The sequence below is a fragment of the Phycodurus eques genome, chromosome 23, assembly GCF_024500275.1.
Source record: "Phycodurus eques isolate BA_2022a chromosome 23, UOR_Pequ_1.1, whole genome shotgun sequence".
NCBI classification, from domain to species: Eukaryota; Metazoa; Chordata; class Actinopteri; order Syngnathiformes; family Syngnathidae; genus Phycodurus; species Phycodurus eques.
This window is the reverse complement of record NC_084547.1, coordinates 2,246,513-2,262,605: the sequence shown is the minus strand read 5'-3', so window position 1 is coordinate 2,262,605 and position 16,093 is coordinate 2,246,513. Positions and strand designations below refer to the sequence as shown.

The 16,093-nt window shown below is 40.9% G+C and overlaps 3 long non-coding RNA genes across 10 annotated transcripts; all 3 read left to right on the top strand.

Moving 5' to 3' along the window:
* The first annotated feature begins 199 nt into the window (after window positions 1-199).
* On the top strand, window positions 200-2,416 carry LOC133397997 (uncharacterized). Its single transcript, XR_009767729.1, has 6 exons — window positions 200-256; window positions 497-569; window positions 1,255-1,988; window positions 2,059-2,087; window positions 2,168-2,271; window positions 2,347-2,416. It is a non-coding gene; the product is annotated as an uncharacterized LOC133397997 (long non-coding RNA).
* A 72-nt stretch (window positions 2,417-2,488) lies between these two features.
* Window positions 2,489-8,761, top strand: LOC133397996 (uncharacterized). 5 transcript variants are annotated; one of them, XR_009767728.1, is made up of 13 exons: window positions 2,489-3,320; window positions 3,440-3,502; window positions 3,732-3,758; window positions 3,926-4,056; window positions 4,329-4,453; window positions 4,572-4,636; window positions 5,335-5,387; window positions 5,457-5,483; window positions 5,556-6,131; window positions 6,399-6,530; window positions 6,673-6,752; window positions 8,151-8,179; window positions 8,257-8,761. It is a non-coding gene; the product is annotated as an uncharacterized LOC133397996 (long non-coding RNA). The 5 variants fall into 5 exon arrangements; XR_009767726.1 differs by having other exon boundaries at window positions 3,440-3,758; window positions 3,926-3,942; window positions 4,023-4,056; XR_009767727.1 differs by having other exon boundaries at window positions 3,732-4,056.
* Window positions 8,762-8,796: 35 nt separating this feature from the next.
* On the top strand, window positions 8,797-11,943 carry LOC133397998 (uncharacterized). 4 transcript variants are annotated; one of them, XR_009767732.1, is made up of 5 exons: window positions 8,797-9,491; window positions 9,581-9,717; window positions 9,922-10,411; window positions 10,493-10,536; window positions 10,650-11,943. It is a non-coding gene; the product is annotated as an uncharacterized LOC133397998 (long non-coding RNA). The 4 variants fall into 4 exon arrangements; XR_009767731.1 differs by having other exon boundaries at window positions 9,581-9,985; window positions 10,368-10,411; XR_009767733.1 differs by having other exon boundaries at window positions 9,581-10,411; window positions 10,650-11,250; window positions 11,525-11,943.
* Window positions 11,944-16,093: the final 4,150 nt, after the last annotated feature.

Sequence of the window (16,093 nt, the reverse complement as noted above, 5' to 3'; positions counted from 1 at the left end):
AACTTGCTGGAAGTTACGTGCATGTATGAAATAACAATGCGGATAGGAATATTCACTGACCCCAAAATGTCTTTGTCATGTGACCTTTACGGAAGTCACTTTGAAAGCTGGAGTGTGCAATGTTTTGAGGGAGGGACTCCACAGTATCGATCAACACTAAAAGAAAACAAAAATAATAATAATTTAGTCCCTCTTCTTACTTAAGGTGGAGTAGATGGCGGATCGGGTGAGAGGCGCCAAGATGAACTGGACCAGGGTAATAAGGACATGGACAGACAAATCAATAAATGACGATCACAACGAATAGCCCCCCGCCCACTGTGGATGAGTTTGAATTGCGTAAAAAGTTTGCACGCACCAATAAAAGCACGTGAAATGTGGCCAAAAGTAGAATTAATAAAAAAAATTCCGATTGTTTAATTTTGTTATTCTACATATTGTAAACACATTTCAGAATTTAACATCCTGACTTGTTTGTTTTTTTATTTCTTAAAAGAAAAAAAGAATTGGCATCAAGATTGAAGGGGCGATATGGAAACGCATGGAGGTCATTCTGAAGGAAATCAGAGGTAAAATTCCAGATGTGACGACTGCATTTTGTTTTTGTTTTGTGATGCGCCCTGTACACAATGCCAACAGCGTATTAAAAGAACACTTTGGTGTATTGGGCATTTATTTGTCAGTTTTTTGATTTGATGATCTGTAATTAAAGCTAATGTAGCTAGTCATTATCGTACTTTATGCAACCCTGTTACCGTATTTTAATTGAAAATAATCCTAAATGACTCTCAGCTCAAAAGGGTTTGACCCATTTTCCTTTCGAGGTGATGCAATTATATGCAAAATGCGTTAGAATAAATACTTAAATTGGTAAAGTGAAACATGGCATGATTGAAAAGTTGGGCATCGCAGATTTAGAAAGTTGTAAAAATTGATATCGAGGGTTTATTGGGAGAATGATTTCATTTACTTGTTGAAAAAGGAATTCTATTTGAGAAATCGATATACTTTTTTATTTTTTCAGCTTGCCCTGTGTTGGTAACCGAGTTGCACCAAGTATTGTAAACTTCAAATAAAATATGAAGTAAAAATTGTACCATTGATCTGTAAGCGGCGCTAATCAAGCCTCTGATAGTTTATTACGTATTGGTGAATACGTAGTAGAAAATCAGAAAAGTTAGTTTATTTTTCAAGATTTCTGAAGTCCAAATGTCTCGGCACGCTTTTTTTCCTCGATTTATTTTCTTTTTGCAGAGCTCGGAAGGATGAGGAAAAGGAAGAATTCCACACCAAGAATAAAGCGCCACACAGATAAGTTGTTTGTTCATCTGTTTGCAGGGCGGATGTAAAGAGTAAACAGGAGGGAGCAGAGTACGGAGCTTTGAGGTTTGCCTTGGTTGACTGTTGCTACGGAAGGTAGTTTGGCGGTAGGTCTGATTGTCATGACGGCAGGCAGGGAAAGCGTCGGGAGAGTTGATAGTCGGACGTGGCGGTTTGGTTCAGTGGTGTTTGCGAAGGAAGGAAGGTCGAGACGGTCCGCAGGTTGTTTGGCTTGTCTCGGTCCCGAGCAGCTCTTTGTTTTGAGTTGACGTTTCCAGACTGAAAGTGGAAATGCTGTGCCGGTTCAAGAGCCTAGCAACCAGTATGTCTCGGTTACGTTGTTTGTCTACTTCCTCACTAACTCGCTGGGTGTGCATACAATAACACGGACTTGTGATTATTTTTGTGTCTGGAGCTGAGCTGAATGTGCTTGTTGTAAGCTTTTCACTGGTACAGCTTAGTGGCTTGTCGGTTGAATGCAGCTACAGTTTTGTTTGTGTTTGGCAAGGTGTGATTTGTCACGATGCTGCGCAGGCATGCAAAGTTTTCATCGGTCTGAAGTTCAAATGTCTTCCAATTCTGGAATGACAGGTTAGTTTTTTTGCGATTGCAGGTTGGAGGAGGATGAGACGTTTGGGTGAGGAGGCAAGAAAGAGAACCAGGAGGAGGTAATTTGGTGCAAATGTGCATCAATAAAGGTGACATGCTTCAGAGTCATGGTGTGTGCTTGTTTTGTAGAATGGAAGAGGAGCTGGATGAAAGAGAAGGTAGTGAAACACATGAACTTAAAAAAAAAAAAAATGAAGTGGCACGCTTTTTATTTGTCCTCGATTTTGTTCTTTTGCAGAGCTCGGAAGTACGTGGAATGGGATGAGGAAAAGGATTGTTCCTTGTTCCACACCGAGAATAAAGCAGCACACAGATGTTTGTTCATCGATTTGCAGGGCGGATGTAAAGGCTTTGGGCTTTGACTGAGGAATTTATCATCTCGATGAACACAAAACTGAATAGTTGTATTTTTTTCAGGGTGAAGACCAACAATTGGACATAACCGGCATGCAGTTCCAAGATGAACAGCGTCTTCTCCCTTGAGGCAAGTGTGCAAGTCGTGTGCATTATCGATGAAAACACACATGAAGGTTTTTTTATTATTTTTTTTTTTTTTAGTCATCCAGAATGAAAGTGGAAATGCTGTGTCGCTTGAAGAGTCAAGTAGGCACTATAAAGGGAGAGTATGTTTTGGTTACTTGGTGTATGGGTCCACTAACTCACTGGGTGTGCACGGACTAACAGTGATTTGTGATTATTTTTGTGTACTGAGCTGTGAGTCAAGTCAACAATGCTGTTCAACTGAAATGTACTCTTGAAAAATGTGCTTTTGATTTTGTTTGGCTGGGAATGGTAAGTTGTTTAGTGTGGTTTTACTCCTTGTGACAATGTTAAAGTGGGACGATATGTACATAACAGAGTAAGACTTAAATTCAGTCTAAGGCACTTTTAACAATGTCGTCATGTTTTGTCATGCAAGCAAGCTAATGTTTGTAACAGTGGCAATGTGCTTGTTGCAGGCTTTTCACTGGTACAGCTTCAGTGGCTTGTGTTGGTCGACTGCAGCTACAGTTTTTCTTTTTGCCTGTTTAGGTCTTATTTGTCCCGATGCTGCGCAGGCATGGGAAGTTTTCATAGATCTGATGTTGGACAGAAGTCGCTGCAGTCAAGTGTTGTCGGTAGACTTGCGACGGTCTGGAGTTGTTTGGCTTGTTGTAGTTAAGGACGGAACTTTGAAAGCTGAAGTGTGCAGGATTTTGAGGGAGGAATTCATAGTATTGATCATTCCCCCCCCACCCCCTTTCTTCCTTATGGTGGAGGAGATGGCAGATTGGGTGAGAGGCACCAAGATGAGCTGGACCCGGGTAATAAGACAAATGAATGACCAGCACACAACGAAGAGCTTTCTCCTCCCCCTACCGTGGATGAGTTAGAATTGCACAAAAACCCAGGTAACCAGTCTGCACGCACCAATAAAAGAATGTTAAATGTGTCCAAAAGTAAATTTATGTATTTTGTTGCCTTCCAATTATTCCTTGTCCTCTTCCCGACTTGTCGTGTTGTGGTGCAGGATGGGACGAGAGGCGTGAAGAGCCACTGGACGAGGGTAATGAGTACAGACGCGTACAAACAGGTGAGACCCAGCAAACAAGTAATTGTATTGTACGTGTTGTTGCACGTGACCTGGATAATTGTTGGGCAAAGAGACAAGCAAGTGACTGCACACTACGGCAGGCTTGTTTTTGTTGTTGGAGGCCGAAGAGACATTTGGTGAAGGGGAGAACCAGAACGGGGTAATAAGTGCAAATGTGCAGAAATAAAGGTGACCTGCTACAGACTAATGGTGTGTGCTTGTTTTGTAGACTGGAAGAGGAGCTGGAGGAAAGAAGGTAGGGTTTGCGAAGGACCGGTGATGATGATGATCCGCAGTTTGTTTGGCTTGTTTTGGTCCGGAGCAGCTGTTTGTTTTGCGTCGACGCGGACAGTGTAGGCTTTGAATAACTTATCAAGTTGATCAAAACAAAAGTGAATATTTGTATTTCCCCCCCCCCCCCAGGGTGAAGACCAACAATTGTACATAACCGGCACAAAGTTCCAACATGAACAGCTTTTAGAAGTTTGCAAATAATCAATTCCAACGTCACTTCTGATAGCCCTCGCAGCGGGTGGAGTCACCGCACCCTTCGGGTATGTTTGGGGAGGGCTTAATATGCGTCAATAAAAACCAAATTTTTGGCTAAAGTATGGTTGAAAAGTTGCTGGAAGTTGCGTGCATGTATGAACTAACAATGTGTGGATGAATATTCACTGACCCCATAATGTGTTTGTCATGACCTTTAAGGATGTCACTTTGAAAGCTGGATGTGCAATGTTTTGAGGGAGGGATTCCATAGTATTGATCAACACGATAAAAAAAAAAAAGAATAATTTTGTCCCTCTTCTGACTTCGGGTGGAGTAGATGGATCGGGTGAGAGGCGCAAAGATGAATTGGACCAGGGTAATAAGGACATGCACAGACAATAAACGACCATCACAACTAATAGCCCCCCCCTGTGGATGAGTTTGAATTGCACAAAAACCCAGGTAATAAGTCTGCATGCACCAATAAAAGCATATGAAATGTGTTTAGTTTTAGTAGAATTTTGTGACTTTACATATTGTAAACGCATCCTGAATTTGTATTTATTTTTTATTTCTTCAGTATTGGCATCAAGATTGAAGGGGCGATATGGAAGCGCATGGAGCTCATTCTGAAGGAAATTGGAGGTAAAATCTCAGATGTGACAACTGCATTTTTCTTTTTGTTTTGTGATGTGCCCTGTACGCAATACCAACAATGTATTAAAGGTTATTTAAAGAACACTTTGGTGTCTTGGGGATTGATTTCAGTTTTTTGATTTGATGATCTATAATTAAAACTTATGTAGCGAGTCATTATCGTACTTGATGCATCCCTGTTATCATATTTGAAAAGAATCCTAAATGACTCTCAGCTCAAAAGGGTTGGACCCATTTTCCTTTGGAGTTTATGCAATTAAATGCAAAATGCGTGAGTAAAAATTGTACAATAAATGCTTAAATTGGTAGTGACACATGGCGTTATTGAAAAATTGGGCACAACAGATTTAGAAAGTTATTAATTTAAACGTAGTGTTTATTCAGAGAATGTTGTTTTATTTACTTGATGAAAAAGGAATTGTAATTCAGAAATCAAATTGTTTTTTTTTTCAGGTTGCCCTGTGTTGGTAACAGGGTTGCACCAAGTATTGTAAACATCCAATAAATTTCGAAGTAAAAATTGTACCATTGATCTGTAAGCGGCGCTCATCAAGCCTTTTGATAGTTTATTACGTATTGGTGAATATGTAGTAGAAAATCAGAAAAGTGAATTTATTTTTGAAGATTTCTGAAGTCCAAATGTCTTCCAATTCTGGAGTGACCCAGGTTATTTTTTGTGATTGCAGGTTGGAGGAGAATGAGACGTTTGGGTGAGGAGGCGAGAGAGAACCAGAATTGGGTAATTAGTGCAAATGTGCATAAATCAAGGTGACATGCTTGAGAGTAATGGTGTGTGCTTGTTTTGTAGAGCGGAAGGGCAGCTGGATGAAAGAAGGTAATGAAACACATTAACTTAAAAAAATTCCAATGAAGTGGTACGCTTTAGTCCTCTTTTCTTCTTTTGCAGAGCTCGGAAAGGACGCGGAATGGGATGAGGAAAAGGAAGAATTCCACACCGAGAATAAAGCGGCAGGCAGATAAGCTGTTTGTTCATTTATTTGCACGGCAAATGTAAAGAGTAAACGGGAGGGGGCAGAGTACGGAGATTTGAGGTTTGCCTTGGTTGACAGTTGCTACGGAAGGTAGTTTGGCGGTAGGTCTGATTGTCATGACGGCAGGCAGGGAAAGCGTCGGGAGAGTTGATAGTCGGACGTGGCGGTTTGGTTCAGTGGTCTTTGCGAAGGAAGGACGGTCCGCAGGTTGTCAGGCTTAGTCTCTGTCCCGAGCAGCTCTTTGTTTTGGGTTGATGTGTACAGTGCTGACTTTGGATGACCTATCAAGTAGATCGAAACAAAAGTGAATATATATATATATCAATTTTTTTGTTGTTGTTGTTTTTTTCAGGGTGAAGAGCAACAATTGTACACAACCGCCACGAAGTTCCAACATGAACAGCTTCTTCTCCCTTGAGGCAAGTTTGCAAATCAATTGCAACGTTACTTCTGATCGCCCTTGCAGCGGATGGAGTCACCGCACGCTTCGGGTATGTTTGGGGAGGGCTCCATGTGTCATTAAAAACCAAATTTTTGGCTAAAGTATGGTTGAAAACTTGCTGGAAGTTGCGTGCATGTATGAACTAACAATGCAGATATGAATATTCACTGACCCTGTAATGTCTCTGTCGTATGACCTTTATGGATGTCACTTTGAAAGCTGGCGTGTGCAATGTTTTGACGGAGGGACTCCACAGTATCGATCAACACTAAAAGAAAAAAAAATACTAATAATTTAGTCCCTCTTCTTACTTAAGGTGGAGTCGATGGCGGATTGGGTGAGAGGTGCCAAGATGAATTGGACCAGGGTAATCAGGACATGCACAGACAAACGACCATCACAACTCATAGCCCCCCCGTGGTTGAGTTTGAATTGCCCAAAAACCCAGGTAACAAGTCTGCGCACACCAATGAAAATGTGCACAAGTTGTTGTATTTTTCCTTTTTCTTGTTTGTTTAATTTTGTTACTCTACATATTGTAAACACATTTTGGAATTTGACATCCTGAATTGTTGTTTTGATTTCTTAAGAAAAAAAGAATTGGCATCAAGATCGAAGGGATGAACTGCGATGTGGAAACGCATGCAGCTCGTTGTGAAGGAAATAAGAGGTAAAATCCCAGATGTGACAACTGCATTTGTTTGTTTTTTGATGCGCCCTGCACACAATACCAACAGCGTATTAAAGGTTATTCAAAGAACACTTTGGTGTATTGGGCATTTATTTGATCTATAATTAAAAGTAATGTAGCGAGTCATGATGGTACTTTATGCAACCCTGTAACTATAGCATTTGAATTGAAAATAATCCTACATGGCTCAAAAGGGTTTGGCCCATTTTCCTTTGGAGTTTATGCAATCATGCAAAATGCGTAAGAGTAAATATTGTACAATAAATACTGAAATTGGTAGTGACACATGGCATTATTGAAAGGTTGGGCAAAACAGATTTAGAAAGTTGTTAAAATTAATTAAAAATGAAGTGTTTATTCGGAGAAGGTTATTTTAGTTACTTGATGGAAAAGGAATTGTAATTAAGAAATCAATGTAGTTTTTTTCAGGTTGCCCAGTGTTGGTAACAGGTTTGGAGCAAGTATTGTAAACACCAAATAAAATCATGAAATAAAAATTGCACCATTGATCTGTAAGCGGCGCTAATCAAGCCTTTGATAGTTTATTACGTATTGGTGAAGTATGTAGTTGAAAATCAGAAAAGTGAGTTTTTCAAGATTTCTCAAGTCCAAATGTCTTTCCAATTCTGGAATGACCCAGGTTAGTTTTTAGTGATTTGCGGGTTGGAGGAGTACGGAAGCGTATTGCATTCGCTTAGAACAACAGGAATAATTTGTTTTGAATCCAAGTAATTTTTTGGAGGGCTTTGTTTTTGTATGTTTTTCTGAGCAATTATTTTTCCACCTGTTTTTGGGGCATGTTTATTGATTATAATTATATTATCGGGACACATCGAACTCACGTGAGAACCTGCGAACTGCAAGTGACTCTTTGCGGAATCCGTCGTAAGCAACATGACCGGCGTATTCAGTTTGATCAAGTTTAATTTTGATATGGGTTTAAGACACTGGGATATACTTCCTGTCTTTGAGTTACATAGATGGTATTATTAGTAGTTTGTTCAGATGATGCAGGCACCTGTGGTCTTTGCGTTTGTTCAGGAAGAAAGCACATTCAGATCTGCTCGATACAGCAATGTTTGTCCAGTATCAGTTGGGGAGATATGGTAAATAGAAAAACAGGTGGAAAAAAATTAGTGTGGAAAAACAGGTGGGGAAAAAAATTTGTCGGAAAAACAAATCCATCAGAAATATTATTCAGAAAAACAGGATTGAATTAAATATTTTTCATCCAAGTGAATGCAATATGCTTTCGTAGAGGAGGATGAGACATTTGGGTGAGGAGGCAAGAAAGAGAACCAGAATTGGGTAATTTGTGCCAATGTGCATAAATAAAGGTGACATGCTTCAGAGTCATGGTGTGTGCTTGTTTTGTAGAATGGAAGGGGAGCTGGATGAAAGAGAAGGTAATGAAACATATTAACTTAAAAAAACATGAGGGGGGGAAAAAAGCGTGCCATTTATTTATGATGTTATTTTGCAGAGCTCGGAAGGACGTGGAATGGGATGAGGAAAAGGAAGAATTCCACACCAAGAATAAAGCGGCACACAGATAAGTTGTTAATTTATTTGCAGGGCGGATGTAAATAGGAGGGGTCAGAGGACGGAGCTTTGAGGTTTGACTTGGTTGACAGTTGCTACGGAAGGTAGTTTGGCGGTCGGTCTGATTGTAAGGAGGGCAGGCGCGGAAAGTGTCGGTAGAGTTGATAGTCGGACGTGGTGATTTGGTTCAGTGGTCTTTGCGAAGGAAGGAAGGTTGAGACGGTCTGCAGGTTGGTTGGCTTGTTTTGGTCCTGAGCAGCGCTTTGTTTTGAGTTGTACAGTGCAGGCTTTGAATGAGGAATTGATCTTGATGAACACAAAACTAAATATTTGTATTTTATTCAGGGTGAAGACCAACAATTGTACACAACCGGCACGCAGTTGAACAGCTTCTTCTCCCTTGAGGCAAGTCATGAGCATCATCAATGACGACACATTTGAAGGTGTTTTTATGCATTTAAATGCATTTATTTTTTTCAGTCATCCAGAATGAAGGTGGAAATGCTGTGCCGCTTGAAGAGTCAAGCAGCAACTATACAGGGAGAGTATGTTTTAGTTACTTTGTGTATGTGTCCACTTACTCACTGGGTGTGCACGGACTAACACTGATTTGTGATTATTTTTGTGTACTGAGCTGTGCATTGAGTCAAGGCAACAATGTTGTTAAACTGAAATGTACTCTTGAAAAATGTGCTTTTGATTTTGTTTGGCAGGGAATGGTAAGTTGTTTAGTGTGGTTTTAGTATTTGAATTAAAGTTGTAAGAATGTTAAAGTGGGACTATATGTACAAACAATGGCGAGTAAGGTTTTCGCATGCCAGCAAGCAAATGTTTGTAATCGTGCCAATGTGCTTGTTGAGGGCTTTTCAGTGGTACAGCTTAGTGTCTTGTGTGTGTTTAGAAAGGTCTGATGTTGGACAGAAGTCGCTGCAGTTAAGTGTTGTTGGTGGACTTGCGATGGTCTGGAGTTGTTTGCCTTGTTGTAGTAAAACTGGAGTGTGCAGTGCATGGTTTTGAGGGAGGACTCTATAGTGTTTCTCTTCTCCCCCCCCCCCCCTTCTTCCTTAGGGTGGAGGAGATGGCGCCAAGATGAACTGGACCAGGGTAATAAGGGAATGCACAGACAAATCAACTAATGCCCCCCCGTGGATGAGTTTGAATTGCACCAAAACCCAGGTAACAAGTTTGCACACACCAATAAAAGCATGTGAAATGTGCCCAAAAGGTTTTTTTGTCTCTTCTCAACTCGCTGTGTTGCTGAATAGAGAGTTGAAGTCATCATTATTCATGGAACGTTTGTCCCACAAGATGCACACAACCTTGTTACCGTAACCTTTTTCGCACGGTAGAAGAAGAAAGCAGCGAATGACGGTCCGCTGGACTTGACATCGGTTTTCCAAAGGTATGTATTCGGTTCGCCTTGATCGAATGTCTCACTGTAACTCATACAACCCTGTTGCACCTTCTCCAGTTTACTTGGACTTTAGAAATATTATTTGTAATTCACCTCAATTTACATGATCTGAGATGTAATTTAGTTACTCTACATATTGGAAACCCATTTCAGAATTTGACCTCCTGAATTGTTTGTTTTATTTCTTAAAAGAATTTGCATCAAGATTGAAGGGACGACCTGCGATATGGAAACGCGTGGAGCTCATATCCCACACGTGACAACTTTATTTTTTGTGTTGCACACAATACCAACAGTGTATTAAATATTATTCAAAGAACAGTTTGGTGTATTGGGCTTTTATTTGATCTATAATTAAAAGTAACGTAGCGAGTCATTATTGTACTCTATGCAACCCTGTTACCAAATTTGAATTGAAAATAATCCTAAATGATTTTGAGCTCAAAAGGGTTTGACCCATTTTCCTTGAGTTGATATTTTACAATAAATGGTTAAATTGGTAAAGTGAAACATGGCATTATTGAAAAGTTGGGCAAAACAGATTTAGAAAGTTGTTAAAATAATTTAATATCTAGGGTTAGAATGTTATGTTATTTACTGGAATTGTTTTTGAGAAATCAATGCACTTTTTTTTTTAGGTCGCCCGGTGTTGGTAACACCAAATAAATTGTACCCTTGATCTGTGAGTTTATTTTTCAAGATTTGTGAAGCTCAACTGTGTTCCAATTCTGGAATGACCCAGGTTTGTTTTTTGTGATTGCAGGTTGGAGGAGGAAAGAAAGAGAGGCAGTATTGGGTAATGCAAATGTGCGTGCTTGTTTTGTAGAATGAAAGAAAAGGTAATGAAACGCATTAACTGCAAAAAAAAAAATAAAAATAGCACCCTTTTTTCACCCCCTCTTTATTTTGTTCTTTTGCAGAGCGCGGAAGGACGCGGCACGGGATGAGGAAAAGGAAGAATTCCACACCAAGAATGAAGCGGCTCACAGATAAGTAGTTTGTTGATCTATTTGCAGGGCGGATGTAAAGTGTAAACAGGAGGGGGCAGAGTACGGAGCTTTGCCTTGGTTGACCGTTGCTACGGAAGGTCTGATTGTCACGACGGCAGGCACGGAAAGTGTCGGGATAGCTGATAGTTGGATGTGGCGGTTTGATTCAGTGGTGTTTGCGAAGGAAGGAAGGTCGAGACGGTCCGCAGGTTGTTTGGCTTGTCTCGAGAGGCTATTTGTTTTGAGTTGATGTTTACAGTGCAGGCTTTGAATGAGGAATTGATCTTGATCAACACAAAACTGAATACTTGTATTTTCTTAAGGGTGAAGACCAACAATGGTACACAACTGCCACGCAGTTCAAAGATGAACAGCATCTTCTCCCTTGAGGCAAGCGTGCATGTCATGCGCATTATTGATGACAACACATTTGAAGGTGTCTTATTCATGTTTGTTTTTTTGGCAGCAATCCAGAATAAAAGTGGAAATGCTGTGCTGCTTCAAGAGCCAAGCAGCAACTATACAGGGGAGAGTATGTCTTAGTTACTTTTTGTGTCCTCACTAACTCATTGGGTGTGCGAGGAGTACCAATGATTAGTTTTTGTTGGTGTACTGAGATGTGCATTGAGCCAAGGCAACAATGCGCTTTGGATTTTTTTGTTTGGGAGGAATGATAAAAGTTTTGTGCTTTTACTATTGCAATGAAATTTGGAACAATATGTACACAATGGAGGGCATTTAAAAAAAAACGGTTTTCTCATGAGAGTAAGCAAATATTTGTAATGGCGGTAATGTGCTTGTTGCAGGCTTTTCACTGGCAGAGGAGCAGCGTGGGAGGAAAGGTTTGTGCATGGTTTGCTTGAGCACTGCATGTTCACACTTTGGGGTTTTCACATTTTAGTTTTTAATGTCAATGATGGCTTTGAATAAATGTTTGGTTTTAGTGTTCATGCGCAGTGAATTTTGTATTCCATTTTGTGAATTGTACTTTTTTCTCTATGGCGTATAAGGTGGATATGCATGTTTAAAAAAAAAAAAACATGAATTAATTTTTGAAATGTGGTCCTGTAATACATTGTAATTATTTTTTCTTGTACTTTGCGGTTGTTGTTTTGTCTGGATACCTTTGCAAAAAAAATAAAATGTGTAAAACATCTGTGGTTTTGACAATCTATCTGTTCATGTGGGAGTGTTCAGTTTTTTTCCCACCATGGCTGAGTTTGGATGGCACAAAACCCAAGGTAACAAGTCTGCAGGCGAAGTTATGATCAAGAGTTAATTTTGTTTCCAAAATGTCATTGTCCTCTTCCTGATTTGCTCTGTTGCAGGATGGGATGCACCCATGTGAGACCAGCCATTGTATGTGTTTTTGCAGGTTTGGAGGAGCTGGGTAATGGACAACTACAGCAGGTGGGTTATTTCTGAATTGGAGGACATTTAACATTCCACCCATCCAAGTTTAAATAAACCACATACAAAATAGTAAAATGTGCTTGTCTTGAGTTGAAATCTAAAAAAAAAAGAGTCTGGTGTACACCCTAAAATGACACTTTGCTATTGTCCCCCCCCCACCCAAATAGAATAAAAATGTAATATTGCTGTCTCTTGCAATGTGGGACAATTTGTTTGAATAAACATTTGAAATCTTTATTCATGGAATGTGTGTCCCACGCAAACCTGTTAAAGTAACCTTATTTTTTTTGGCACGGAAGAATTGAATCACGACGTGCTGGTTTTCCAAAAGAATGGGTAGAACAAAGGTATGTCCTCTTCTATGATATTTTTTTTAATTAGACTTGATTGAATGTAACCATGTTATGAATCTGAAAATTATTATTTTTTCTTAAGCGAGTTTGTCATCTTGGTAACAGTAGTACAGGTTTGCAACCCCTCCAGTTTAGTCAGATTTTAGAAAGTAATTGACCTGACATAATTTGGTTAATTTCTGAATTGTTTATTTATTTTGTCATGTATTATGGTAGCTCCCTTGATGGGATGAACTTTGCAGAAATAAAACAATGAGTATCAACTTTGTTCCAGAAGTCATCAGGCAACCATAGGATTTCTCACAGGCTCTGAAGCAGAACCTCCATGTTGATTTGTCAGAAAACTGGGCTTGCAAATCCAGCGCAGACTTCATTTTGGTGCATCAAGATTGAAGGGACGACCTGCGATATGGAGGTCATTCTGAAGGAAATCCTAGCTATGACCACTGCATTTTTTTGGTTTGGTTTTTGTGATTGCAGGTTGGAGGAGGCAAGAAAGAGAACCAGAATTGGGTAGTGAGTGCAAAAATAAAGGTGACATGCTCCAGAGTAATGGTGTGTTTTGTAGAATGGAAGGGGAGCTGGATGAAAGAGAAGGTAATGAAACACAACCGAAAAGAAGAATCAAGTGGCATGTTTTTCACCGCTCGGGGGGGCAGTCCTGAGGTGTTCCCAGGCCAGCTGAAGGACGTCGTCTCAGGAAGCACCTCATCTGGCTCAAACTCATTTCGGCCAAGACCCACAGCTCGTGACCATAGGTGAGGGTAGCAATGTAGATCGACCGGAAGAGCGCTTCGGCTTAGCTCCTTCAAGTCTGACGGATATGCGGACCAAACTCTGACTGGTTGTACAGGGACCGAAGCCCCCAGTGTACCAGAATTTCCTGGAAGTTTTTCCTCCACGACCTCCTTCTCACACGGGATTCCGCCAGATGTTCCCAGCAGACATTCATAATGTTTGGGCCTGCCATCTTCCCCCACCATTGGCGATCTGTTGATAGGTCTTTGCCTGAAAACATGACCCCAGTGTTCGCTAAGGACAATATGTTGCGGGCACAGAAGGCCATTCTTCCTGGCCAAGTCCCTCCCAAAAGCGTGAGTAGTTTAAATCGGCGGAGAGGGGCAACCGTCTCGTCCACTGGGGTGAAACCCCAATGTACAGCTGCCGAGCAATAAGTATACCAATAGCAGAGCCCAGTCTGACCTCGCATACCACCTCTGCCAGCGAGGTGATGTTCCATGTCACGATTGGGGTTAGCTCGGACCAAATGACATCTTTCTATGATGATCAAATGAAAAGTCAACATTTTTAGAATTTCAGGGTGAAGCCCAACAACGGGCATGCGGTTCCAAGATGAACAGCAATGTAGAATGAAAGAGGAAATGCTCCAAGAGCCAAGCATTGATTGAAACAATGTTAGGGGAAGGGACTTATTCCATCGAAGACAGATAAATGGGGTGTCAGGTTTGGAAAGAATTACGATTCTTACTTCAAGTGCGCATGCTTAGAGAGGCTGGAGTAGAGCATGGAAAATGTTGCTCATATAGCCTTTTGTTTGAGTCAATTGCTTTACCGTGTTCCTGCCCAATGCATTATAAACAAGTCTGTTGTGGCCTGTGAGAGTTCAAAGGAGCCACTGACCTTTTGCACACTTTGTTACCTCTGGTGAAATATTTAATTGAAAGGTGGGGAAAAAAAAAGTTCACAGTCCCCAGCTGGGCTCGAACCTGCCATCTTCTGCACGGGCAGTTTAGCTTTCAACCAACCCCGCGTTGCGTTGCGTTGCGTTGCGTTGCGTTGCGTTGCGTTGCGTTGCGTTGCGTTGCGTTGCGTTGCGTTGCGTTGCGTTGCGTTGCGTTGCGTTGCGTTGCGTTGCGTTGCGTTGCGTTGCGTTGCGTTGCGTTGCGTTGCGTTGCGTTGCGTTGCGTTGCGTTGCGTTGCGTTGCGTTGCGTTGCGTTGCGTTGCGTTGCGTTGCGTTGCGCTTTCTTTTCTTTTCTTTTCTTTTCTTTTCTTTTCTTTTCTTTTCTTTTCTTTTCTTTTCTTTTCTTTTCTTTTCTTTTCTTTTCTTTTCTTTTCTTTTCTTTTCACGGACTCAGCTTCAAATGGACTGTATTGTGATCACACAGGTTGGAGAGAACAACCCCATCAGCACAAATACTTTAATGTAGTGAAAAGCTAGCATCAGTTACTATAAGGTTAAGACAAATATGGTGACCTCTAATTTTGCAGCATCATGTGGGACTTTGCTCATTGATAGGTAAAGAATGAATACAAGACCTGTGGGAAATGATCTACGCTCAAAAAAGTGTCATGGTGGTTGCTTGTGTATGACGAATGCTAATAAATTAACAACAGACCAAAACACAATATACTTTATTTACATTACACACAGACATCTAAAGAACAATCTCCGGAAACATGTTGACACGTTACCATAGATATTCATGCGCATTAACCTCAAGGTCGTCTTCATCCTGGGGAGAACAAAAAGTAGCTTTTATTTAGATTGATCAATATAATGGATTCCTCATTCAAAAGCTGCTCTGGACCCAGACGAGCCAAACAACTACCTTCCAGTCTGCACCCTCCAGATAGATTATGAAGGAAACTCATTTGATGGGTGGAATTGTTCCTCATCCTCTCCAGCTACTTCTGAGCCCTGCAACAAAAATTGTGCCACATTTTCAGAACCTTTGCAATTGTGTTTCCCCACCCTGCAATAAACAAACTCCGGTACCCAACTGCACTTGCCTGTCACTTTGTTTCATTGACGTGTTGCCTGAAGCCAGCTCATCTCCAAACCTGCAAAGCAATTGGTTCTGCGCTGGTCACATCATGACCAACATCTACTCATTACCCTCATCCTGTGACTCTTTTATCCAGCTCCCATCTACAATGTCCTGGAAACGCAAGGGCCCAGCCCGCACAGCCTCTCTCAGCAAAACCGGAATAGTATATTGAGGCGTTGTATACAATATTGATCACATTGCTTAGACATTAAGAAGTAAGGAACAAGCAGGTTTCTCAAGGGAAAATGCTGCCAACAATTAATGGGAACGTGTAGATATTAGCAAGGAAGCTGCCGGCTCCATTCACTTTTCAACGTACCGAGCGAGGCGTCACGAGCTGTGCTTTTTCCATCGTCAAACATTTATTGCTCAACACTGCATCGCCTCTGCTCCAGCTGTATAAATAGCACGTAAAGCATCAAATGTTTAACGTCGATGAAGCCACATAGCTCATGAGGTAGATCAACAAGGTACGTTAAAAAAAGGAATGGAACTTCCTCGTCAATATCCACACGTGCCCTTTAATTCTGGCCAGCATCTTCGCTATAGAAACCCGTTTCTTCCTGAACTCTTCATCTATCATTTAAGCAATGTGATCAAGTACAATATATTGGATATACAGATTTGGTATGAACATCACGTTCCGTCTGCAAAATCACTAATTACCCCGTTCTGGCTTTTATCCAACTCTGATTCAAACAGTACACTTACTTTTATTTGTGCGTGTACGCATTAGCCGGCAAGTGACTTGACAGATTGGGGGAATCGCTATGGTGAATGAGAAAAGACCACAAATCAGAAGGCTCAAGGGTGACGTCC